We start from the raw sequence: 20,674 nt of genomic DNA on the forward strand, positions 1-20,674 counted from the left end.
CACTGCTGGGTGGTGCGTGCTTTGTGTGCTGGGGCTGAGTCCTGCTGGAAGCTCCAGTTCTCTCCATGGAAGATGGTGTCGGTAAGATTCTTGCATAGTTTCTCAAGCACTGTCTGCTGGTACACTTTGGCTGATGTTTTTACCCCTTTTTCACAGAAATGGAGCGTGCCCTCATAGCAAATGTTCCAAACTTCATTTCCACTTCAGATTGGCCTTCTGCAAGTCCGGACCTATACCTTTTGTACTACAAATTGTGGTCCAAGCTTCAGGAGATGGCTTGGAAGAAGAGACATCCCAATATTGAAAGTTTAAAGCGGTTGATCTCTTCTGAAGGCAGTTGCTCATTTTCCAGTCGATGTGTTGCGTAATTCAATTGATGCGTGGCCACGAAGACTTCAGAAGTGTGTCAGTGCTAAAGGTGGCCATTTCGAATAATTATTTGTGATTTTGGTTCATAATGCATCCATGCACCTCATGTTATTCTGATATTACAATATCTCTCACCATTTTGTGTCTATTTACTTACAACTTTGGGACAGTATTTATGGTAAGACTAGGTATTTTAACAGTGTGTATTCCTCTTCTCCCTCATCAATTCAATTCCTGAACCTTCCCATACTGAGGTAACTCATTGTCTTAACATTCACTCAGTAACTAATGATGATTATAACGAATCTGTAAAAGAATTAAAATCGAGTAAATCTAGTGGTGCGGATCAAATTCCTACTTATATATTTAAAGCTTGCGCTGACGTATTACGCATCCCACTTTGTCATATATTTAATCAGATATTAAAAACCCAAATATTTCCCGACATTTGGAAAATTAGTAAAGTAGTCCCCATTTTTAAATCTGGTAATGCGTGTGATGTAAAAAACTATCGACCTATATCTCTCATTTCCACTCCGTCTAAGATATTTGAACAAATTATTTATAAAAGAAATATTTAGCCATGTCAAACCATTTATAACTACAGAGCAACATGGGTTTTACCCGAACAGAAGGACTACAACTAACTTGATCACATTAACCCAATTTGTTATTGACTCATTTAATGAGGGATCCCCAGTAGATGTAATATATATTAATTTTGCCAAAGCTTTTGACAAATTAGACCACTCAATTTTGCTTCAGAAATTATCAAACTTTGGCTTTTTCATAAGTTTATTAAAACTTGTAGCTTCCTATTTAAGTAATCGAACCCAGTTTATAACATATAATCAGGTAACCTCTTTTCCGTTTATTGTGCACTCTGGCGTACCACAGGGTTCAAATTTGGGCCCTTTATTTTTTTATTATATATTAATGACTTACCACGAACAATTAAATACTCCAAGTGCTTATTGTTTGCCGATGATGTAAAAATATACAAGAGAGTAAATCATGAGACTGACTGTCTAGCTCTCCAATCCGATTTAAATAATTGTTACGTTTGGTCACAAACAAATAAGCTTTCTTTTAATGTCAATAAATGCTTTGTACTTTCTTTTGCTCGACGACATATGAGATACACTCACAAATATATAATTAACAGTAATTCTTTAATCAGAAAAAGCATTACCAAGGATTTAGGAATATGGTTAAACAACAAACTCACCTTTGATACTCATATTGAAAAAGTAGTTAACGACTCTTATAAAATGCTTGGCTTTGTTTTAAGAAACTCCAAAGATTTATTTAATATCAACTCTTTAGTATATTTATTTAATAATCTTGTACGAGCAAAATTAGAATACGAGAGTACGGTATGGAACCCATACATCTCATGCCATATCAATAAAATTGAAAAAGTTTAGAATAAATTTTTACGACATATTTACTACAAAAAATACAAGAGATCTTCATATGCAGATCGCATCTCCTATGTTAAATTACTAAATGAATTCTCATGTGATACACTTCAACGAAGACGCGAAACGGCTGACCATATATTCCTATACAAACTTATCAATGGTATACTTGAGTGTGAAAATCTTTTACAGTTGATAAAGTTTAACGTCAATTATAAGGTATTAAGAGTAAGACAAACCATTTTATGCAATAAATCAAACACAAAATTTCATCAAAATTCTCCAATCATTAGATTATTAAGTAAACATAATAATATTATCCCGAATGGAATTGATTTGGATTTTGCTTTTAACATTAAAAATTATCTATATAGTTTAAACAACATATTAGATATAATATACAAATAAAACAGATCCAATTCTAGAGTGATATATTTATAGTCTCAAATAAAATTTATAGCTTTTTAAATTTTGTATACATATACACGAATTCAAATTTGAACTTTTGCTTTGTATGGATTATTCCTGTTTCTTATTTAAATAGTGGTATTCGTATAATTTCTTTATTATTCTCAAGCTTTTATAGTTTGTTACTTGTTTACGTTTTGTTTCTTCTGTCCTTTAGTTTTCTCCTCTGTTCAAAATTTGTAATATGTATATGTATGTAATTGTTTGTATTTATGTAACTTTTGTATTTGTATAACTTTTTGTATTCGTGTTTATCTAAGGTTTTGTGTAATAATTACTATGTGTTTGTATCATGTATTACATATTTATGTAAATTATATTGTATATAGCAAATTGTAATGCCTATTGTAATTGGAGCATTCGTTCTGTTATAGGCGACTGGTTAATAAATTAATGTCTTATTTGACATAAAAATGCATACCTTTAGCACATAAACACACATTTTAATGGAAGTAACATACAATTTGCATATCTTATAGCTACGTTGTAGAAAAAATAAAGTTTTCAATTTCTTTGAATAAATGCATATTTTGGAGTTAATGCATAAATAGATTAAATGCACGGTAAATAAGTAAATTACTATCCTATTTGGGACTCCACAACACACCCGTCGTTACAGCTTCCACTGGGTATCGAACCTGATGCTCCTTTATTACAAGGCCCTAAACTTATGGGTGAAATTGATGGTATGTATGGCATCTCGCACTTCAAATATGCACGACTTCATATGGGTGGTGTGAATGGTCGTTTTTCACAATAATAGTTATTTTTCAGAGATATCGGCGTGAATTTTCAATGAATAATTTGAAAATGTGCTCTGCTGTTCACTGTAATCAACAGAATGCAACAAGCAACCAACATCCTGCTTGACACTGCGGAGTATCTGTCCATTTGTTTGACAATTTTAAAAATTTTGAATGAAAATGTTTTGTTTTTTTACTTTTACCCACATGTGTATTTTCGATCTTTTAACATCTTAAAAAATAAATATTTTTCAGTTTTTTAGCACCTAAAAATTCGCTCTCTATTAATGACACAATTATATAACTTTCTGAGTTGTAGCAACCCACTTGACTTTCAATGGGATCACTACAACCCAGAAGTGTCCGTGCGGTGGAGCATAATGGTTAGATTATACTTCCTTACCTCATTCTCATTTAAAAGGGTTACCAGGTATCTGGGCTTGCCTACTGTTGATGGCTCGCCGAAGAATGGAACCTACTCTAGAGGTAACAGTTTCTTCTTATGTGCTTTGTTATACGTATATGTTTCTTATATTTTATACTATCTTTGCAAATCTAAAAATGCCATTCATGGGATTATATATATATATATATATATTATTTATAACTAGCTGATTGCCCGACGTTGTCCGGGTATTTATTTATCCCAATCTTCTATTAAAGTTGTCCGTGGGAGAAACATCTTAAATCCACTCCGCAGTACTTAATAGACTGCTCCTGTGACTTGTTGATCATGATTGAGAAAGCAAGTGTCTCTCTCACTCTCACTCTCTCTCTCTCTCTCTCTCTCTCTATCAAACGTCATCGTGAATGTCAAGAATTAGCTTAGCGACTCCGAAAACTAGGTCATTTTTGACATTTTGTTTTTCACCCCTCTCTCCCCCATGCCGATAAGTGATGAACTTGGAGTTGAACGGCATTCGGTCAAGGAGGTCATCTAAGTGTCCCCCTCCGATTTCCATGAAACATGGCAGGTGTATAGAGGGGCCGAAAGGAAGAAATACGTGTTTTTTTTGTTTCGGCTAAAAAACGGTTTTAGCGTGCAACCCCCCCCCCCCCCCGCTTAAATGTCAAAATGAGGACAAATTGAAGTGGCGATCTGACCCCTGTGTCCCCTCAGGGTTGAGGGTTTTTTCCCCCTAAAACCGATTTTTAACTGCAACAAAAAAACACGTATTTCTTCCTTTGGGCCCCTCTATACACCTGCCATGTTTCATGGAAATCGGAGGGGAATACTTAGATTACCTCCCTTGTAAGTGGAAAAGTGAATGCGTTATTGCCACCACGCTATACCTGCCGCAAAATTAGTTTGGTATTGACGCTTGTGAAGCACGTGGAGAAAGCGGGTCTACGTCACTGCGGGAGGGTGAGTTGCTGGCCTGCGAGCCAATCAAAATCTTCCCAGTGCTTCACCCAAGCCCTGGTTACCTAGCAACAAAAAAATGTTTATCTCGGGTGTTGCCACTTATCGGGAGATTCTTGCAGCGATCAGTTTTCATGTTGTAGAGAGAGGACGTGTTTGTTTGTTGCGTTGCGTTGCTGTGATATTTTAACCGGTCCGTTTGTTTAGTGTTTACTGAATTTAGAGTATTCTTTGTTGTGTATATATAGCGTGTTATTTTTTTGTACATAATTTTCTGTGTTCTGCTTGAATGTGTCGTGTGCTTGTGTGAAGAATGTCAAACACAGGAGACAATACTCGAGATGAGAATGTACCAAAGAGGCCATGCACTAAAAGAAAAAGGAATTCCTCTCAAAGGCCAAACGCGGGAGATGGTTTGTTCTGACCGCAAATATTTTGACCAAGAGAGAAACAATGGGGGTCCAATCATTTCTGAAAATCAAGTTCTGTACAGAACTGCTGCTGCTGCCGGCCTGTCTGAGAACAACCATAGGGAAATAAAAATTTAATGTGGTAGAAATAAGTAAATAAATAAATGCGAGGCTTCAAAACTGGAAACCCCAGGAAAGAAGAGGAATATGAGTAAACGCGTGACAAATTGAGATACCTTTCAGCAAGACGCTATTCGTCGCCATTTTACTCTTACTATAGAAGGAAAGATCATCCCACTCTTGGGAAACTGCGCGTTTCGTTGAAAGATTCGGGACTTTTTCAAGGTGGGGGAAACATCTTTAAGGACAGTCATAAAATCTCTGCGATTCTCATACAAAAAAATTAATGTACGCAAAATAAAGTAAAGTGTGGAGGCATATGGGGATGTGGAGGTAGGGCTCCACACATTCTCGACCTCGACCTAGGCCATATTATGGAGGTGATGTGGTTCACCAACCGCGTTTACCCCAGGTTTGCCCCAGGTACTCACTTGGGTTGAGTCGACCCCGGAACCGCTCGGGATATTTGAAAAAGTTCCACAAATCACCGCGGGTCCCCTGCGTGAAAGTCAGACGCCCCACCAACTGGACTTTGTGCAATTCAGTTGCGGTATAATTGAAAGATGGGCAGACTTGAACGGCGACTTCGGAAAGAAATGGTTATTGCAAGTATATCTATTCAGTATTTTCAGAACAATGCTCGGTTCGTTAATTCGTCCATGTTGTAAGGGAGATGGAAATGAAGAGAGAAAACAATAACACATTTCATCATTGTTGTCATCATTGTTATTCCGTTTTCCTCGAAAAACAATAACACATTTCATCATTGTTGTTCCTTTTCATAACACGTTTTCCTCGACACAGCGTCAGACAGCTGCACTGCGTACCGTACCGTATGATATGGCAACACCGTGACGCGTGTTCCTTCAGCTCTCAATACCAAACTAATTTTGCGGCAGGTTATAACAAAGTTGGACGCTAGTGGCCGACACGTAAAGTTGCGGTTATGGAACAGCCAATCAGACAAAGTTATCGCTTTAAATTTTCCCGCGCTCTTACACGATTGGAGGCCGGGAGCTGCTGCGATCCAATTACAGTGCAAGAATGAGAAACAGGCTTTTCTACACAGTCAAATCAGTACCTCTTATGAGAAACCTTTGCAAGCACCTATAATGCAATCAACCTATTACGGGAAGTAAGAGGCGAGTCGTCCCGATTGCAGTCATTAGTATTTGGTGATTTACCATCGCGTGTCTCCATCTGTGGAGAAAAAGGTTAATCGTCCCGAGAATTAAATGGAACGAAACCTCTTTGATGTTTCATTTCTCCGGATTCCTTCCTGTACTCTTGCTGCGTGACGAACGAATGGAAGAAAAGAAATTGAAGATAGGTAGTTAAGAGTTTAAACACGCTCATCATTCACTCTAGAGTTAAGAAAGGATAGAAATGCCAGATAAAACGTCTATAAAAACAAATATAATTATAGAATTAAATAAAGGTTTGAGGAAAAGACATAGTAGCTTCCGCTGATCCTTAAGAATCTTATCAAATGAACTTCTCGCAGTTCCTCAAAGAACTTTCAAAGAGTGTGATTGATTGTTTCTGCCTTTTTTCTCGATTTCTTATTCCCCCACCTCCCCATCAGCTGATTTTAATTAAAAGTTCCAGCAGAGTTTTCCAGAGTGGATTATCGCCATTCCTAACCGTTTCTTTCTCCTGGATGACGTCATCGTATCTCAAGGAGTATCTCTGGCATTTGATTATTGAAACGAGCCTCCGTTTCCGGCAAAAAGAACTACTTCTTCCTTATTTTCTCATTCGCATTTCTGCTGGCAAACCGATGTGTACAGTCAAGATAGAAAAAATGTATTTCAGAAGGAATTCTCTTACAGAAATGGCATTCCTGTGTTTGTACTGTTCCTATTTCGTGACGCTTTCCTGCCAGTGTTTTCTCATGAGGATGATTGATTTATTTGGTGTTTTAAGTCCACTTATGCACAGTATGGCTAATCGGGACTGGACCTACAGTTTAAAGTGAGATCCGAACCACCATGTGCCTCCACCCGGAATCAAACCCGAGACCTCTTGATTACAAAGCGACAACGCTATCACTGGGCCATCGGGGAGGCCACCAGTTTCATGCGGATGAATTTGATGAAGGAACGAGCTCGGTGGTGAGATTATATCGACCAACAAACGTGCCGGCCTTCGTAGCGGAGTGGTTAGATGAGCGGGCTACGACGCCAGGGGTCCGAGGTTCGAATCCAGGCATGGCCATGGGTGTTCATCGTGAGAGTGTCCCTTCATCAATTCCACATCATCACTCATCTTCTAGGTTAGCCAAAAGTGTCAGAAATGCGAGGTAAAATATAAACCAAATCAATGAAATCAAAACAGAATCAATGAACTCAAAACCAAATCAATTAAATCAAAACCAAATCAATTAAATCAAAACCAAATCAATTAAATCAAAACGAACAATAAACGTACTCGGCCATAGACTTAGAGTACTGAAAATTCGCCCGTTCTTGACAGTAAAACACGAGAATGAAGACTTACTCTCGGTACACAACTCAAGATCTGAGTCCGAGTACTGGCTATGGTATATTGTAACGGATGGATTTCTCAATCTTTTACAACGGACCAAATTAATAAAATACATCTATCTTTCGTGAAATATTTAAGCTCATGGGCATTGACTTGGTGCTAGTCTCAACAATACTACTTTATTTTATGCATATCAGCGTGCAACAGTAAAGCATACAGTCTTTGTCTCCACAAACCAGTAGCATGAAAAAGGGATAAGTCCAATTCATTGGCCAAAAGCCAAGGTTGGAATAAAGAAGGAGTGATTATCCCATAAAAGGGTGAACTATTAGTAAACAACTTCAAGGTTCTCTGAAACAAGGAAAACAGTGATCTTGAGATTTTCCAAATATGGATAATTGCTCTAAGACTAAATATGGGAATCTGATGATTTACCCATTATGAGCAAATTAAGGAATGGACCTATGTACACTTCTGTTCACAAAAAGTGGCACACAGGTTTGAGTTGAAGTCAAGCTTCGTGGCCGGAAGTACAGCCGATGTAAGTGTTCGGAAAGCAGCAGTGTTGCTTACTATCAATCAATGTAACCATATGCAGGGAATTTTGTGTCTCTCAGACTCAATGAAAAGGGCTAACGGAAAGATTGCAGCGTAAATATTAATTAACTGGAAGTAGTGTATATTGATTCCTTCTACGTCATCCCAAGTAGGTATCCCCTATTTTCTATGCATTTAGATCATAAGATCTAGATATGCATAAGATCACCCTAAATGATAACCGTTCTCTAGTTTCCGTCAATATAGCGGATTCTGCTATGTGACGACGAATCTCATTAGCCAACGGCACATATTTTTTTTATTTTAAACTATTTATTTCAAAATGAAGAGTCATTATTCTGGAATCTACGGAGACATTCATTCATTCGGTAAGAATTTTACGAGAGTCACAATTCTATTTTTGTGCTCCATTACGAAACCAACGTGCACGTGTAAAACAAGTAAAGCCCGACAATTTTTATTTTACAAAAATCCAATTTACTGTTAAAGTTCGATTTGATTTGATTTTGATTTTAGTAGCTGTTTTAAGTCCACTTTGTGCACAGTAAGGCTAATCGGGACTGGACATACAGTTTAAAGTGGGATCCGAACCACTTGTGCCTCTACCGGGTATCGAACCCAGGACCCCTTGATTACAAGGCAATGACGCTACCACTGCGCCATGGGGGAAGCCCCTACTGTTAAAGTTAAATGAGACGACAACCATTGACTTACTTTTAATAGCCTGGATGACTGATGTGGGGGGAGTACCTCCTCTCATGTTCCCCCCTGGCTGTGACATAAAACTCTTCTTCATTTAAGATTTCTATTATTTTTCCCATCGCATATTCAGTGCCAACTTTGCGATTCTGTTTGCCAAAGTGTATGGGGAAGGGGTTTATTTATTCTTCAAGCCTTCAAGATTTTTTTCTTTGCATTCATTTTCAGGAATTGCAACAGCACTATTTCTGTCTCGCTTATTCTTTTTGCGTCATCTCCTTTTCGCTATTTAGTGTTGCTTTTCTTCAATTTACGGCTACTCGCGACGATGAGGAACACCCAAGCTCAGGCCAAATTCGAAACCGGGCCCCTCGCATTCTAACGAATTGTGATAACAACTTCGTCACGAACATAAAAAAACTTGTTTCTTTTTAAAATAAATTTCAGGAATATTTCACAATTACATTACTTTGATTGTAAACGTGGAAAATCCAGTTAGTTAATATTTAGGCTGCAATCTTTCAGTTAGGCCTTTTGTTTTTGTCTGAGAGACACAAAATTTCCTGCATATGGTTAAATGTATTGATAGTAAGCAACACTGCTGCTTTCCAAAAACTTACTTCGACTGTACGTCCGGCCACGAAACTGGACCAACTCAAACGAGTGTGCCACTTTTTGTGAGCAGAAGTGTACAAAGAGCCACTAAGATCGGAATAACTTTGAAAGGCACTGGTAAGCAAAGGGACAGGAAGACACCTTTCTACAACACCCCCAACACCCCAATTATGGAACAGGATCCCACTCCAGGAAATTACTGCTCGACGTCAGACTACACCAGCCATACCTCTGAGTAAGCTTCTCCTTTTTCTACTTATACTAAATCTTGGATAGTCTCCAACAGAGATATTAGAACGTAGCTAGTTTAGGATAGGAACTTAGAAATACTCTATGTAAGAACTGTGCTAATAAATTGTGAAAAATATTATAGTGTGTTTTATATTTTCAAGTGTCTAACGATTTAAGCTGCATACCCCATGTAACGACCCTTATTCACCAAAGGAGCGTTACAGTGGGTAACCTCTTCGATCTATTTCATTTAATCATCATTCATCGCCCGGATTGACGTAAATAGATAGGAAGAGGACGTGAAATAGAAAAAAAAAAAACAAATTCAGCAAAGAGCCAAGGTCCATCGCCTCTCTCCATGTCTGCCTGTAAGACGTATAAAACTAACAATAAGTCTTCAATGAACGCAATGGCAAACAGATAACAATAGGCGTCATTAGTGTCAAACGAGAAAGCTATTGATTCGACACCGATATTTAGACAGAATTATAGTCCAGTCTCAGCAACAGTTACCAGTATTCAAAAACTTACATTTTAAAACTAAGTGAGTTTCGGTTCGATTTACTTGGTTCAACAAAGCTACAGATACAGTTAATCATTCTTAAAAGTAACTAAGTTAGGGTTACTTCCTGTCAGATTTTTTTGTACAAACATATTACACACAATCAGTGATCATCAATTGTAATAAAATTTTAAAATATAGACTAACATGTCTTCATAATATGAACATATTACTGGCTATTTATATTAGTACAACAAATGAAATTATCGATCAAGGGGTCACCTTTGCTTCAATGATCATTCATTATCTTACAATCCACACAAAACACTGAAGTCTTGGCGTACAATTAGAAATGACAAATTACAAGAAGGTGTGATTGTTCTAAATTTAGCATGCAACGTAGCACAACTTCCTTCCCTTGGTCGATTCAATGAAAATCCTTTCATCTTAACATCCACAGAAGACACATGCATAGTTGGAACCATATGTCATCAATTTGATTTCTTCTTCACATTGCACATATTCAAGGTAACAATTTACATTTGGTTAAGTAACTGTTGATAATGTTACTTCTCTTGCAAGAAAGTAACTCTTTTTATAGTAACAGCTATACTCTGTCCCAGCTAACTGTAGAGCATGGCAGCGCATAGTGTCAGAGAAGCGAGGGACATCTATTGGCCAGAGCGAAGCAGTAGACACTGGTGGGAAGGCTGGTAATTTCAGTCGCTTTCCCCCCACTCCACGCAATTCCGTTCCTCTCACTGTTCATTGGTGGAGCCGTCTCGCGTCACTACTTGCGCAGAAACAGGCCAGCTCTGGTCAATTTCAACCTCTGGTTTATAATATGGTTCTGGGTGGGGGGGAAAAGGCTCCCCGATGGCGCAGTGGTAGCGCCGTCGCCTTGTAATCAAGGTGTCCCGAGTTCGATACCCGGTGGAGGCACATAGTGGTTCGGATCCCACTTTAAACTGTATGTCCAGTCCCGATTAGCCTTTCTGTGCATAAAATGGACTTAAAACACCAAATCAAATCTTAATATGGCTCGGGTAAATTCTATTTTATGCTTGCAGTTCTATTAAGTTCTGATACATCGATGATAGCAGGGACAAACATACTTAACCCCTCGAACTTAGGAAGTTTTTAATTTACTAGATGGCACTGCTTTACTACTTTAGGAATTTAATAGAAAATGTGTTCAACATTAATCAATCAACTAATCAATAAATAGTAAATAAATACCAGATCAATCAAAAAAATGTACTCTTTCTATTGCAAGAGATCATGAAGAGATTATGCATTAATAAACTTGGACACAATGCAATGTAATGTTTATAAAAATGTAGCTTCTAGATTAAAATTGTCTTTGAGACGCAATTTTGAAAGTATATTATTTACTAACTTCTCAATGCTGTATCATTTCATTTCTTATTATGTATTTTCTCTTGGTCAAATATGTAGTCAAAGCTGCCCATTAAATTAGTCGTGACGTAATGAATATGAACGTGTGATTAGTTGAAGAGGAAGAACGTACTAACTCAAAAGCCACCTTGGTTGTTGATGGCATTCAGTGGTTAACTTCCTATTTTGGCAGCGACAGTTTAGGTTCGAGTCCTAGCCTGCGCATATACTTTTGTGATAGTCTCTTTATCAGTTCCATAATATAACCATCCATCCTCACCGTCGCGATTAAACAAAAGTGGAAAAACGCAGCGTAGAATAAGAACAACGTACAATAGAAAACACTGGTGACCAGGTGGGTAGAGGTGGTCAGAGTTATTATTATTATTACCATAAGTTTTAGAGGAATTTTCTTATGCATCGTTTTTCTCTCTTTCGTTAGAGTAATCGCGGCGATTACGATGATAACAGCACTCACGCTCAGACTGTAACTCTAACCTATTACCGTCGATGACCAAATAGGGAATTCGTCACTCAACACCATCGGAGACTGAGGTAGCTATTAGTAGTAATATGCTACCTCCGTTCGTGTATGCCTCACGTTAGGAGCGCACTTTATTATGCCACCTGTCTTTTGGTGTGTCACTCTGTATACTACGGCTAATCTCTATGGTTATGGGTTCCTTTCTTGGAATGCGAATCAAACAGCAGCGATACCGGGTGGGCCATAAGTCAGTTGTCACTAGCAATTGTTAGACTTTGTTTTGCCTAGCGTAGTAGAACTCAGTTGTGAACTTGACTAGTGCGTATTACCCAATATAAGAATGCTGGGTAATACGCACTATAACTTGACAAGTTTAAAAACAAGACGCTGCAATCCATTGTTTGCGCACCTCACATCAGATTTCCCCACTCCATTGTCTGCGGCGACGTTCATTCGCAGTGTTGCAAACTGGAGGGAGCTGAATCCTCTGAGAATTTTCAACGAAATTTGAATGTGAAAGGCATGAATTAGTATCCCGTCACCTACGTTACCTATTGATTGCGCTAAATTCTAAATACATTTTGATATTTTCCCTTTAAACCTTAAATGAATTAAGTTATATTAGGGATATTTCTTACCAGCATAAGAAATGTATGAAATAAAACGATAGAAAAATGAAAAATATCTAAACGATAGAACTGAGCTCACCTTCTAAATGTTTTCCAGTTCCCCTTCATCAGTTTCACTCTCCCACTCATCCGAGTCTGTGTCTACCGATGAATCTGTGTCCGTGTCTGAATCGGCTTCACCAAGTCTAATTATCAGTTCATCTACACGCTCGTCCATAAGTCCATCTCTTTCAAAGTAAGAATCTTGCAGCCAAGAGTAAAGAGCATGAACATCTCAATGCTTTAGAAAAGAACGCAGGCAAGCGTGTTATCAGATTGCTTTCTCGTAGTGATTGTTGTACGATAAACAAACGAACCACCACCCCACTCGGTTAAACAAAAAAAAAAAAAAAAAAAAACCTGGCCACTGCTCGATGTCGCATTCAGAAAATGAAGTCATTCGCCCAGTAGTTTCTCTTCGGTATAAACCTTAACGCACGTGCGTAATACTACAGTTTACGATCGGCGCACCGCACGCATTTTCAAAGGCCGGATTAAATAAAATGAACCACTGATATAATAGGAGCCTGCATGCACCGTCACGCTAAACAGTGAAAATTGTTTGTCATATTTGTTTTAGTTTAATTTTGCTGAGTTGGCACCACTGGTACTCTCAACGCCAGACCAGTGAGTAGAAGAGTGGTGGGGAGGATGACGTAATACGAAGTGCTCCGCAGCGATCTGCGCATATCGGGACTTAACTTGTCAGGCTTAAGTTCACAACTGAGTTCTACTACGCTAGGCAAAAGAAAGTCTAACGATTGCTAGTGACAACTGACTTAAGGCCCACCCGGTATAAACCAATGGATAAGTTTCTTTCTCGCCAGACAGCTGCTGAACTTCTTTAATCTTCTATATGTACAACGTATGAGGATTATGTTGATCATTGAGCTTCCTTTATTTCTTTATGTTTTTTATTCTTTATTTACAACCATTTAATCACTACTCATTCCCTTTTATTTGTTTTATTTGACTTTAATCACTTTCTAGTTCCTCTAAATTTATTAATAATTTATTTTCAGTTATTTCACTTGTGCTGCCATCTATTGTCGTTTTCATCACGTAACAAATATTATTGAAAGTATTGATTGTATTTGGGCTCCCGCGTAACCAAATGCTTAGCACTCCAGTCTTTATTGTTAGTTGTTCGTAGTACAATTACCGGTGGGAACTAAAAAGTAATCTATGTTGGCCCAACATCGTGTGGAGAATTGGGGAGCTACTTGAAGGGAGGTAGTAGCAACCTTCGGTCATGGGACTCGACACGCTGACACGGCAACCCAATGAAAAATCCGCTTGGCAGGTCCTGACTCTCAGAGTTGTGGTAGTATTTAAGCTGCAGGTCCCATATCTGAATCTTTGCTAAGACAATGATGTGCATAATTGTGTGTGTTGATTCATTCATTTCGAAGCAGAAATGATTGATTGATTGGTTTGGGTGTTTTAAGTCCACTTTATGCACAGTAAGGCTAATTGGGACTGGACCTACAGTATAAAGTGTGATCCGAACCACAATTTGACTCCACCGGGTATCGAACCCGGGACACCTTGATTACAAGGCAACGACGCACTGCACCATCGGGGAGGCTCGAAGCAGAAATAAATTAGTAATACGAGGGAAAGTCAGAAAATAAGTTCCCCCCCCCCCCCAGTTTTGTCAGGGAAATCGTACAGCAATGGGAGAAACCATGCCGTGTTGGAACCAGGCCATACACCAGTGGGTGAAGGTACGACCGCAATCGAACAGATGGCGTGAGCGTAGTGCGTGCAAACGAGGGGAGGTGCCTCTCAGTCTTGGCCAGGCAGATGTGGAGCATCTCATGCAGTTTGGAGCATCTCATGCGTTATCACCGGGAAGGAAATGAGTTTCTCTTTCGGATTGTGACGGGGGATGAAACGTGGGTCCACCATAGCACACCCGAATCGAAGGCCGCATCAATGGAGTTGAAACATCCCGCAGGTGTAAGGTGCTTCTCACAGTTTTTGGGACGCCCATCGTGTTTTGTTGCTGGACTTTTTGGAACAAGGAACCATCAACGCTGCACGTTACTGTCGCACCCTGTCCAAATTGAAGCAGGCTATTCGGCGTAGGCGGCCTAGCCTTCTCACATCTGGCGTGCTGTTGTTGCATGACAATGCGAAACCGCACTCGGCGAGGGCTACGCAACACCATTTTGCAACCCTTGGTTGGGAGCGCCTTACCCATCTGCCGTACAGTCCCGATCTCGCTTCGGGTGACTTCCATCTGTTTCCGGCTTTGAAGAAGGCTCTCTGAGGAAGGCGCTTTGGAAGCAATGCTGCGGTGACACATTCCGTGCAACACTTCTTCCATATACAGGACCCTCATTTTTTTCAAGAGGGTTTTTTGAAGCTTATCAAGGGGTATGACAAATGTCTGAATGTCCGGGGTTCCTATGTGGAAAAATAAAGTAAGTATGCTATTCCTTTTCTCATTTACGTTATTTTGCTTTTCCTTCCCATCTCTGTCCACAGTCACCAGGGGAAACTTACTTTCGGACTCTCCCTCGTATTTCCATGAAAAATACACAGGACCTTTTCAGTGGTGGCGTCGTTGTCTTGTAATCTAATGGTCCATGGTTCTATTCCCTGTGCAGGTACATTTCGCAGCGGTTCGGATCCCTCTTTAAACTGTAGGTCCAGTCTCGAATTGCCTTTCTGTGCATAAAGTGGACAAAATCGATCAGTCAACCATGAAAACTACAGTATGTCCAAGAAGTCCCCGTACCCCTACTTGCTTGTATCCTGTTGCGACCGTGTTGAATATAAGCCGGTATTCGGTTGATTGGGAATTATTTCGTTTTCGTTGTTGGCATCCCTGTTCTGAAGGTCACATGGAACGCTCGCTCGAATTCCTTCGTCAATAACAGCGGAGTTCCGTCATTTCCGACACCGTCATTTGCGACACTAAGGCAAAAACTGGATTTTCCCCGTCATAAGCGACACTGCTTGAATTTTCCCCTACGATTTAAAACTTGTTTACCAGAATTAGCGACATTTGCGTGCGTGCAGCAGCAATAGCGTCTCTGAAGAAAGTATTTTCCGGGGCTCAGATCAGTGGTTGTAATTATCACTTTAACCAATGTTTGTGGCGTAAGGTGCAGGAGTTGCGACTGACAAACGATTACAAAACAGATCCAGACGTGCGGCTGTGTATAAGAATGTGTTCAGCTCTGGCTTACCTTCCTGTGGCTGACGTCGATGATGGATGGCTGTGTGTGATGGAAGATGCGCCAAACCACGACATATTGAGAAAATTTTAGGATTATTTCGTTGAACAGTGGATGAACAACTCTGTTTTCGACATTTCCATGTGAAACTGCTCCCACAGCAGCACAGCACTAACAATGCTTTTGAGGAGAATGGCGTACGTTCAGAAATGAGAATGAAAATAGTAAAATGTTGGTTCAACTACAAGAGAAACGACACATTCTACATTTCTACATTGACAAGGGATTGCAGTCTGCTCCTATACTGACAAGGGATCTAAAAAATCCGTCATTTACAAAGGATAAATACATCCAGCTTTTAAACACCCAGCTTCCATGATGCCAGTGTGAAGGAAAACTAATAAAGGTTTTAAAAAACACTCAAGCTTCTATGATGCTGCCAGTCCTAAGCCTGGATAAAGTGTGACGGGAAGCTATTTACAATTTGTGTCGCAGATGACGGAAGCTATTTACACTTTGTGTCGCAGATGACGGAAGCTATTTACACTTTGTGTCGCAGATGACGGAAGCTATTTACACTTTGTGTCGCAGATGACGGTGTCGCAACTGTCATGGAATATATTTTCCATACAGTGTCGCATATGACGGCAGAAATGCTAGTATCGCATACGACGGTGTCGCAAAAGTCGTGGATTCAATAACAGCCATGGCTGATGTGAGTGGACATGTACTCTGTTCCAGCTAACTGTAGAGCAGTTAAACGAAATCAAGTCTCTGCGCAAGTAGTGACGGGAGACAAAGGAACACGTGAGAGGAATGGAATTGCGTGGAGTGGGGGAAAGCGGCAGCATGTACTCCTTCGTTCTGGCCACTCAATTTCCCTCGCTTTCTGACGCTATGCGCTCCACTGTTAACTTGGACAGGGTTTAGTTACAGTGCTAAGAAACTGCTAGTGACATGTGTGTGGATGCATGAACAACAACGCACGGGCAAAGGATGTATTGTAACGTAATGTAAACTTTCCCAGTATATTATAATGTAACTATATATGTGTTATAACCAGTGGCGTGCGGTGCCTTTTATCGTTGGGGAAGCAGACCACAAAAATTTAGGAAGTCAAAAATATTTAACGTTTTTTCTTTCTAAGAAACAATTGATAATTAGTGTTTATTTGAAGGTGAAATGCAGTCTTTCTCTGCCTTTGAAAGCTCATTAGTCATTTCGTGATAAAAAAATTGGTTTCAATGTTCGCAAAAGTTATTTTTCACTCGATCACCTTCATGCATAAAATGTTATTCTTCTGTCAAAAATCATATTTTGTGTGCCTACTGTGCTCCAAGGTTTTTAATTATATTTTTTTAAAAAAAATGCTTCGCGAATCTGCCTCAACGGTGTTATACGATACAAAAGAATCCTTGTACGTAGATATTTAACCGTAAAGTTTGCAACACTATGGTAGACACAGCACTAGACCTTGCTGATGTATTGCGACTACATTTCAGCTTCTGCCGATTAGGTGTAAAGGTATCGTGCATAGAAAGTGGCCTGTTATTGGTTGGTTCAAGGTCACGTAGTCTTATTTTCATGTCCTGCTGGGCAAAGTACATAGATGTTTTGTCAAACCACCACAAGATGGTGCTAAGGGTTTCAATCTTGAAAGTGAACGATCTGGGAGGACTGTAAGTTCGTTCTTTTGAGATGGTAGAAAATAATTTTAGATAAATTCAGAATAAAAAAAATGTAAATATAATGCTGTGGGCTAGTACTGCTGGCCTTCCTATACTGAAATTCACGCGCATGTCATATATGTATAAGGTATTTAGGGGTAATATGTACTAATACATATGGGAACAACTCGGCATTGAATGAGCTAATTCTAAAAATTCGTTTCACTCAAAATAAACTGGAATGTTTTCCAGGTGTGTACATGGAAATAAGCGTCTCAAGAATAGCCTATTTGTCTAGCTGTAATGTCTTCACGCAGCTCTTAAAGAGACCAGCAGAAGCATCATTCTCGTCCGACACCTTTCCGAGGAGGCGGAGCATGAAGCCGGAGACCCTGGTTCCCGAGGCATGTCACCTTCCGCCGGAGGGGGTTAATGTCACCGGATCGATATGTTGAGGTTGCGCCTCTCGCTCCTTCGTGACACTTACCTGCGTGACAGCAGCGATATAAGCCTGGTTAATCTGTACACCCTTTCATTAGCAGAACCTCTCAGAGCCCGGAGGCAGTGTTGCACGGCAGTGGGAAATTTCATCTTAGGAAAGGGAATTTTCTCCTTTGCCAATGAAGGAAAAGGGAAATTTTGAAACACTTTTTGTAGGAAACAAATCCTAGATAGCCATTGAGCACATCACTGACGTTCGGTGTTGTTATTAATGCCCAATTAAGCTTCAATGTTGTTTTTTTTATATTCATGGAATTTCCTGAGATTTTATACAGTTATCCATTAATTATTCACATGTTGCATAATAAGATATAAAAAAATCTAAACTTCTCAAATATTCACGATTCTTCCACGTAATCTTCCTTGTGTTTAGAAGGAGGAATGTTAGTCTTATTTATCTACACAACAAGCCTTACTTTTAATGTAACATTTCACCATTACAAATAATTTGATTTGTCGTTTTAAGTCCACTTTTCGCACAGACAGGCTAATCGGGACTGGACCTACAGTATAAAGTTGGATCCGAACAACTATGTACCTCCACCGGGTATCGAATCCGAGACCCCTTGATTACTAAGTGACTATGTTACCACTACGCCATCGGGGAGGCACAATTACAAATGAATTAAAATAATCATTACCATGTGTCCGAACCACACAAAGTCCGAGCACCCCGTCACAAACACAAAAATAAAGAAATAATGAAAAAGGCAATCTCTTCTCGGTTATTAACAAAGCAATAATATATCTACAAATATATAATTCATTTTTACCCAATGATTATTTATTACCTTAAAATGGAAAGTCCTAAATGTGAATTTTCTTTTCTCTTCAAAATAGCTTCTGCACTAATTGTACATGTATATGTGTGGAGGGGGTATGCAATTTCTAAACAAGAAAAGCTACATCAAAAATTTATTTAAGAAGATAGAGATGATCTTGCTGAAGACTTGAATTCGATGAACAATAGAGACCGAAGAAACAAGCTTGCAAACTGAAGACTGATTTATTTTGGAGATGTTCAAATCTTTCCAAGGAGGGAGGGAGGAGGGGTAGACAGACAGACTAATAAGTAGTGTAATACTAATATTACTGAACTGAGACACTTCAAGCGATGGGGGTGTAGGCCTAATTTTATGAGGGGAAGCGGACAGAATCAAAAAGTTTTCCTTACTAGGGTCCAGAACTATTTTGCCAAAAAACTGTTACATTTGCAAAATCCTAAAAATTACCTTGATCAAATGTATTTTACTGAAATATTGTTTTAAAATTAATTATTTATTGCAAAATTAACAAATCATATAGATGTTTGAAACACACAGTAAACAATGTTTGTTTGTGCAAGAAACAATTTGTAAGCTTAAATATATCCTCGAATATTAAGTTTCACCGAAAAGACAAGCAAGCATATACTACATTTTGACGTACAATTACAAGCTATCATGGAGGCCGATATTAAGAAAAATCGTGCATAAAGGGCCCGTTGATTGCAAGGCTAACCACTGCACTTGTATGTTATTGGTTCTACACTGATTGTATTACTAGCAATGAAACTTAATGTAATCGTATTTGAGTAATTAATATCCTCTGCTGTAATTGTGCCGAAACATAATGTGGAGGCATGGACAGGATTCCGAAATGTTATTTTGGGGTTAGTCACATTTAATAAATCTCTAAATACTAAACAAAAATGAGGACTCAGTAGCGACGATAGGATGGCAAAAACTGAGGGGAAGGGGGGGAGCAAGGACAGTTTACTTTCTTTGGTAGAGAAGGCTTACGTTAAGATTAACTGAAATGTTGTTTTAAGTCCACTTTATCCACATAAAGGCAAATCGGGACTGGACCTACAGTTTCAAGTAGGATCCCAACCACTATGTTCCTCAATCGGGTATCGAGCCCGGGATTATAACGCGATGAGACTATCCCTGTGCCATCGGGGAGACCCTTAACGTTAAGAGGCCATGGTGCTGTGGTGGAAAAATTAGGGAGTAAGTGCTCCCCAATGCCCTCTAATCGTCACCACTGTTCCGACTAAAACTGTATTTATTACTGTAGTTTTTGTCGTTTTCTGGGGTAGGTGGAAGATAGGGCGGGTCTGGTCGACTGGGAAGGCCCCCATCCCCCTTTCTGACGACGCCAGTGAATTATTATACATCGCATAGAAATATACAAGTATTTCACGTGTCATTAAGTGTTGATACATAATATACAGGGTGAGGCAAATGTCCAGCACCACTCTTTTATTTTGAAAACGGCTTGACGTTGGACGATGAAACTTCGGATATGGGTAATGGGGGCACAACGGATGGAGCCATTATGCATCATGGCGGCCATCGTCAAATCCATCAAAATATCCTCACCAAATAAAGTTAGGGGAAAAATAACTGCATGTTCATGTTTCTGAGAAAACGTACATCTTAAATGAAGTGCCACGTGACACCTTCCTATTTGAAAATGTGGAGGTAATGCCAAAATTCCGGCTTTCAAAATGGTCGCCATTATGCATACTGGCCCCATCTCGTATGCCCCCACCCACATTACTCATATCCAAAGTTTCATCTTCCTCCGTCAAGCCGTTTTCAAATTAAAAGTGTGGTGCTGTACTTTTGCCTCACCCTTTATTGATACATGGATTTTCCCATTTCAACCACTGAGAAATTCCAAGAGGAAGGGGAAAATGGAGAATTTTTCACTTGCCAGAGGGAAAAACTTTGCACCCGTAAGTTTGCAACACTGGTAACTGTTCGTCCGCACGGGGTGACTCAACCGGGGAGATGTG

Source organism: Lepisma saccharinum, chromosome 21 (assembly GCF_977018435.1).
Source record: "Lepisma saccharinum chromosome 21, izLepSacc3.1, whole genome shotgun sequence".
NCBI classification, from domain to species: domain Eukaryota; kingdom Metazoa; phylum Arthropoda; class Insecta; order Zygentoma; family Lepismatidae; genus Lepisma; species Lepisma saccharinum.